The sequence below is a fragment of the Abramis brama genome (genome assembly GCF_963993115.1).
Source record: "Abramis brama genome assembly, chromosome: 10".
Classification (NCBI taxonomy): Eukaryota; Metazoa; Chordata; class Actinopteri; order Cypriniformes; family Leuciscidae; genus Abramis; species Abramis brama.
In genome coordinates, this window is record NC_139972.1 from 6,590,994 (window position 1) to 6,598,879 (window position 7,886).

At 45.2% G+C, this 7,886-nt stretch overlaps 1 long non-coding RNA gene across 1 annotated transcript; it reads left to right on the plus strand.

Moving 5' to 3' along the window:
* Positions 1-2,491: 2,491 nt before the first annotated feature.
* Positions 2,492-5,686, plus strand: LOC311091511. The gene is made up of 2 exons (XR_014608109.1): positions 2,492-4,998; positions 5,357-5,686. It is a non-coding gene; the product is annotated as an uncharacterized lncRNA (long non-coding RNA).
* Positions 5,687-7,886: the final 2,200 nt, after the last annotated feature.

The window sequence follows — 7,886 nt, forward strand, 5'->3', positions numbered from 1 at the left end:
TCCTCCTCAGCAGCCCAAGCCAGCGCCGCCGGTCACCCAGGCCCGCCCAGCGGCTGAAGTCCGTCGCCGCTCCCGCTCTGCTAGACGCGCTTCGTTCCCTGAGAGGCGGGGACCCCGACCCAAGATTGCGTTGGACCCCGGACCTCGTAAGCCGTTCTAGCCACGGGGAGAAAAAGAGAGAATTCGAGTCCTGCCGAGACCGGACCGATCTCTCAAAAATCCCTCAGACATTTTCCAGTTCCCTTTCAGGCGGCTGGAAATGTAAAATCTGCAGCAGACGAGTCTGCCGCGAAGCACGCTCGCCCGCAATCAAAAGCCGTTTTTACGGTGACACAAATAAAACAAGAAAAGAGCTCTTTTCTCCATGTGTCATATGTAGGTCATGTGCCCACTATAAAGTTTGCACACCTGCACACTAGCACTGTCCCCACAGTTACCAATTCGCCATCACAGGCTGTGAATTTAACAGATGTAGAAGGTGTGCCCACCACAAGGTCTGCACCTCCACACACACTGTGCATACAGTCTCAAACACTGTGCGTACAGTCTTTTAAAAAGAGCTCTTTTCTTGTTTTATTTGTGTCGCCTAAAAATTTCGTTTCATTGCAGGCGAGCGTGCTTCGCGGCAGGCTCGTTTGCTGCGGATTTTGCATTTCCAGCCGCCTGAGAGGGAACTGGAAAATGTCTGAGGGATTTTTGAGAGATCGGTCCGGCCTCGGTGGGACTCGAATTCTCTCTTTTTCTCCCCGTGGCTAGGACGGCTTACGAGGTCCGGGTTCCAACGCAATCTTGGGTTGGCGTCCCCGCCTCTCAGGGAACGGAGCGCGTCAAGTAGAGCGGGAGCGGCGGCGGACTTCAGCCGCTGGGCGGGGCTGGGTGACCGGCGGCGCTGGCTTGGGCTGCTGAGGAGGAGGCTTCCTCCTGTTCTGATGACTCGAAGCCGAGCTGGAGCACTTGGGGAGGAAGTGGTGCATCGCCTGTGATGCTTTCTGCACCTCCGTGTAGCGCTCAGCGAAGCTCTTAACAGCCGGGCCGAAGAGACCGGAAGTGGTGATGGGAGAGTCCAGGAAAGCCGCCCTATCTGCCTTTTTCATGTCTGTTAAGTTCAACCATAGGTGCCGCTCGAGCACCGTTAGGTTGGCCATGCTCCTGACGATGGCCTGGGCTGTAGACTTAGTACCTCGCAGGGCCAGGTCGGTGGCGCTGCGCAAGTCCTTGAAAGCCTCTGATTCAGGTCCAGACTCGTCCAGGGAATGGAGAAGTTTGGCCTGGAAGACTTGTAGTACAGCCATCGAATGGAGCGCCGGCACAGCCAGCGAGGGAGGATGTAGCGCGGCAAGGCTTGGAGGGATGTGAAGCCTTAGTCTTCCATCCCGAGGCGGTAGTTGGGCAAAGGTGAGCGCCCACTGCCTCTTCGAGGGGGGGGGTTCGCCTCGTAGCCTTTCTCTTTAGCGCTGTCAGCGTTGGAGAGCGCTGAAGAAAAGGAGGGCTTGATGCAAGCCGAGTGTGGCGCCTTCCACGATTTAGTTCATCGTGAACTTCGGGGAAGAAGGGGGCGGGCCTCTGCTGGGGGGTCTGCCGGCGCCCTTGTAGGAACCACTCGTCGATCCTGCTGCGTGATGGTTGCTTGGGTGGAGACCAGTCAAGCCCGAGGTCTGCCACGGCCTTAGTGAGCATGCGGAGAAGCTCTGAGTCAGTGTTGGCTCTCACGCTGTCTTGTGTGGATGGCGGGGGGCTGGAAACGGACCCCACCTAGTCATCACAGTCCGAAGCCGCAAGGGAAAGGCTGTCATCCTTTTCCTCTTCCTCCTCGTCTGAAGCCCGAACGACACAAGGTCCACCGCTCGCAGAGAGGGGCGCTGGTCAGCCTGTGTAAACAGGACTGGCGAGGGAGATTGCTGGAGAGAGACCGAGGCACGCGGGGACTGGGCCGGCGTGAGCTCGCTCGTCTCAGCTCGCTCAGTCTCCCTTGTGAGCGGCGCTTCTTCTTGCGCGGCTCGAGCAAAGGGGCGGGGATCGGGTCGTCATCGGCGAAGCAGGCGAGATGAGCCCGCAGAGTGGTAAGGTCCATGGCATCACATTCAGGGCAGCCGCCCTTAGCGAGTGCAGCTTCGGCATGGTCGCGGCCCAGGCAGGAAGCGCACAGAATGTGGCGGTTTCCACCGACGAGTGGGCCTCTACACGAGGCACAGGTGGTGCGAGGCATTTGAAACAACGCCTTCAAAATATTACTCTTTTAGAGTGTGAACGCAGCGGTGAACACATGAGAATAAGCAGTAAAAGGATACGTGTGCCGGATGGCACAGCGACACAGCGTGCTGAAGGTGGCAAATGAAGCTGGCGTCCTCAGTAGCTTTATCCCGCTGAGATGCGTTTCGACGGCGGCGAGTTGCTTCCTATTCCGGAGGTCAGCGAAGCTAGCCTTACGCAATACGAGAGACCTCTCGAAAGGGAACAACATTTTTCAGGCTGGATCAAGCTAATGTACATGCACAGTGGAAGCACGTCTGATTGTTTCTATTGAAACCGGAGCTTCTAACAGCAGCTGCAGTGACACGATAACTTTACCAATCTCCGATTGGCTCTTATTTAGAAGGCGGGACTTATTCGCCATATTGAGCATTGCATTTTCTTCCATTCAAAACAATACGAGTGACGCGTCTTGTGTTATTCTAGTGTTATTCTAAATCTTTGCTAACAATACAGTATTGATGTAGTGTTTACTTTAGCTTTTGTAAGCTCTTGCTTTTGTAAGACTGTTCACCACCCCTTAAGCAGGGGACACACTTAACAACTGTAAGGTCGATTATGAATGTAATTTGATACTTACGACTGATAATGCCCAAACGCGACGAGTCAGAGGCAACTAGTTGTATTCAGTCGGTGTTCAAAATCTGCTCCAGTCGTTGGAAACAGTCTGTGTGTTATCCATGATTTTGTGATCGATTACTTTTTGAATTACCATAGTTTTCCAACATATATGATTAAATGGTGGATAACATCATGTCTATAAGAAAAATACAAAAAAACATACCACTCTGAAACGCACTCGTGAAAGTCCTTGCTTGGTCAGTACTGGTGAAAGTCCTGTTGATTGTGCCCTAGTTATTGGCGATTCTATTACACGGAACATGAAAATATAGACACCAGCCACCATAGTTACATGTTTGCCGGGAGCCAGAGTGCCTGACATCAGAGCAAATTTAAAAGTGCTGGCTAATGCTAATCGTAAATTCTCTAAAATTATTATTCACGTCGGCACTAATGATGTTAGACTCCGCCAGTCGGAGATCACCAAAATTAACATTAAAGAGGTGTGTGAACTTGCAAGTACGATGTCAGGCACTGTAATTTTCTCTGGCCCCCTTCCTGTTTGCTGGAGTGATGAGATAGTTAGTAGATTGTCCTCACGCAATGGCTGGCTGTCTGATTGGTGTCCACGTAATAATATAGAATTCATAGAAAATTGGCAAAGTTTTTGGGGCAGACCTGACCTGTTGAAAAGAGATGGTATTCATCCCTCCTGGGATGGTGCTGATCTTCTCTCTAGTAATATGGCACATAGTCTTAGAGCTCAAACATGACAATCTGGGGCTCAGGTCAGAAAGCAGACAGACTGGCTTAACCGACCATCTGCTAGCTGTGTCACGTCACCAATGTCAGATAAATCCCATCACATAGAGCCTCTTTCACCTAGCTATCATCATATAGAGACTGTGTCTGTTCCCCGATTTAGTACATACAAAAAACTCCTAAACCCATTCAAAGGTAAAAATTTAATTTATGTTCAACAAATAAAACACAGATATAATACGGATGAACAAATGATAAAGCTCGGGTTACTGAATATTCGATCCCTTACTTCAAAAGCTAGTTTTAACTGTTATGCTGATGATACTCAGCTCTATATTTCTTCACGCCCAGACGAAACTTACCAATTCACAAAATTAACGGAATAGCTGATATAAAAAATTGGATGACTAGTAATTTCCTACTACTTAATTCTGAAAAAACAGAGATTCTAATTATTGGACAAAAAACGTCCTCACGTCATAATCTAGAATACTGTCTAATACTTGATGGCTGCTCTGTTAAGTCTTCATCGTTGGTTAGGAACCTGGGTGTGCTCTTTGATACCAATCTTTCATTTGAAAGTCACGTGTCTAGTATCTGTAAAACCGCATTTTTCCATCTTAAAAATATATCTAAATTACGTCATATGCTCTCATTGACAAATGCGGAACAATTAGTCCATGTGTTCATGAGATCAAGGCTAGATTATTGTAATGATATTATGGGTGGTTGCCCTGCACGCTTAATAAACAAATTACAGCTGGTCCAAAACGCAGCAGCTAGAGTTCTTACCAGAGCCAGGAAGTCCATATTAGCTCAGTTCTGTCAACACTGCACTGGCTCCCTATTAAACACCGTATAAATTTTTTAAATATTGCTGATTACTTACAAAGCACTAAATGGTTTAGCTCCGCAGTACTTGAGCAAGCTCTTAACGCATTATAGTCCTTCACGTCTATTGCGATCTCAAAATTCCGTCCAGTTGATAATACCTAGAATATCAAAATCGACTGCTGGTGGTAGATCCTTTCCCTATTTAGCACTAAAACTTTGGAACAGTCTTCCTAACATTGTCCGGTAAGCAGACACACTCTGTCAGTTCAAAGCTAGACTAAAAACACATCTCTTTGACCTAGCATACACATAACACATTATAGACTTTTATAATTCAAGGTTAGGCTGCATAGATTAGGTCAGCCGGAATCAGGAACACTTCCCATAAATCCTGATGTACTCGTTACATCATAAGAAGAATGGCATCTACGCTAATATTAGTCTCTCTGTTTATCCCGAGGTTTACCGCAGTGCGCCGGATCCAGGCCAGTATCCAGATCTGATGAAGGACCTGCGCCTGGACGCGACGACAGCGCAGTCCTGAAATGTCAACTAGGCTCTTTCCTGTGAAGGCCTCCCTCAGTTTTTAAGGTCAGAAGTCTGTTTCCCAACAAAGCAGAAGTCTTTTTCTTGAAGATTCATAGAGGAACAGACCATTCTAAGACAGACCATTATACCGTTGTTTCTGATTCAATTACATGATTATCAGTAATAAGCAATTCATTTCCTCATAAAAGATATTCTCACTGTCTTGTACTTCAAGGTCTGGTTTCACAAACAGGGCATAGATTAAGCCAGGATTAGGCCTTAGTTAAATTAGGACTTTTAAGTAGCTTCTCTTCCTTGCGTTGTGTTATGTGTGTGTGTGTGTATATGGTGTGTGGGCGGCAGGTGATTCTCATTTTCCAGTGCCTATTTATACTCACCTTGTGCGTCTTGTGTTTGTCAGATCGTTGTTTGTGGATGTTTCCCTTTCTGTTCCTGTTCCTCCTCGACTCCTCGTGTCTCCAGCCTGTGTTTCATTTGGGAGATTCTTCGTTGCAGTTTGTCTTCACGTCACGTCTTCACTGGGATTTCACTGTCACTCATCTGACCGTGCATCTTCGAGTTGCCCACGCAAGCCTGCGCTGCCAACGCATCCGTTCCTGAGTTTCTTCCCTCTGATGCTGAGAGTGATCGTGAGACCTGCCTGCAATTGACTGAGACTGTTCCTATTTTCTTCCTACACCTTCTGAGTCTGGTTTCTCGTATTGTTCAATAAAGAACCAGTTTTACTTGCTATTGTCTCCTCTGTTACTTCACGTCACACTTTGACACTTCAAAAAAATGCATAAAGAAATCGCAAAACTGATCCATATGAATTGAGCGGCTTAGTCCAAATTTTCTGAAGACTCAATCGCTTTATATGATGAACAGATTTAATTTAGACTTTTATTCACATTTAAACATCGATCAGCGAACAGATGTGCTGTGTAACACAAGAATGAACCTCATTGATTTCTATAAGAAAAATACAAAAAAAACATACCACTCTGAAATGCCCTGTGAAATCCGAGCTTGCAAAGTCCATGCTTGAAATCGGTTCTGTACGATCTTCTTGTTCGTTAACATTGTCAGGGTCTGAATCGGGTTTGAAATGGTTTGAAATTGACGCCTTTGTTAATATTTGCATCTGAGTAGAGCTTGCGGTTATGTAGGGGCGGGACAATTCCTGAATACACGCTAAGCTATGCGAATCACAACACACTGTTCCAGCTAACCAATCACAGCACATTTCGTATGTCGTAAGGAGGGACTTCGAAAACGAAAGGAGCTGTAATAATGTAAAAATTTGAAAAATAATGTGTTTTTTGAACAATCAAGCATGAAACCATATTCTAGTACACCCCAAAAACAAAATCAAGACTTCTTAAAAGGATATAATAGGACCCCTTTAAACACACGCACAGCAGTGAAGAACAAAGCTGTTTAAGTTGGCTGTAAATGAACACTGCACAAGCTATTTTAGTTACAAGGCTAACGGTGTTGAAGGGCTGGTAACACTGAGGTGCTGTTCTTGACCTTTGGACTTTAAATACCCTGTCTCTGCCCAAATTGAGGCTCACAAGTTTATGGCCTGTGCTGTGTGTATATCTTATCCATGCCTGAACTAACAGAGACATCAAATTAGTCAATGGTAAACAAAGTCAGACTGTTTTTTTTTCTGGGCGGCTCCCGAGTCCCAGCAGCAGCATGTGTGAAATGATCAGTGGTGTTTGTCAAGGCAAGTATCAAACCTCATTGGTTTTCACACGTCAAGTGAACATGCTTGAGCTTCCGTTTAGCACAACTGATGTAGGAGTTGATGAGCAACTTGTGAATAAAAGCCTAAAGTAAATATTTTCAAGCATTTAAAGCGATAGTCTCTTCAGAAAATTTGGACTAAACCGCTCAATTCATATGGATTAGTTTTACGATCTCTTTATGAACTTTTTGAAGCGTCAAAGTGTTAGTTGCATAGCTGTCAATGGAGGAGAAAGCTCTCAGACTTCATCAAAAAGATCTTAATTTGTAATCAGAAGATGAACGAAAGTCTTACGGGTTTGGAACGACATGATGGTGAGTAAATGATGGCAGAATTTTTATTTTTGGGTGAACTAAGCCCTTTAAGCCTTGCCTGTGAAACCGGGCACAAGTCTTTTATTTTTTTCTGATTGGATGTAAGTTTGGAATGTGATTCATCTGGAACCTGGTGGGTTTGTTCAAGAGAAAAGAAAATATTAAAATCAATTTTAATTTAGAAATTTGAAACATGATAATTATAAAAGATTATTATCTGCTCTGTCAAGTCTTCGTCGTCGGTTAGGAACCTGGGTGTGCTCTTTGATACCAATCTTTCATTTGAAAGTCACGTGTCTAGTATCTGTAAAAAACGCATTTTTCCATTTTAAAAATATATCTAAATTACGTCATATGCTCTCATTGACAAATGCGGAACAATTAGTCCATGTGTTCATGACCTCAAGGCTAGATTATTGTAATGCTCTATTGGGTGGTTGCCCTGCACGCTTAATAAACAAATTACAGCTGGTCCAAAACGCAGCAGCTCGAGTTCTTACCAGAACCAGGAAGTATGACCATATTAGCTCAGTTCTGTCAACACTGCAATGGCTCCCTATTAAACATCGTATAAATTTTAAAATATTGCTGATTACTTACAAAGCACTAGGGCTGTAATCAACCAAAGAAAATCTTGGTCGACTAAAGTCCTGAAATTTTCGACTAAAAATGACGTTAGGGGAAAAAAACGTTAAATTAATTAGCTGCGCAATGTGCGCAGTACTTGGTAGCCTTGTTGTCCGCCTAAATGAATTATAAATAAACATAAAAAACTAGTAGGCTATTTGCAGTATATTAAATCGTTTTTGACCTAATTATTTTGCACTGAAATGAGTCTGACACACGAGTCTGCCGGCTCTGCAGCGTTGCATCACGTGCAT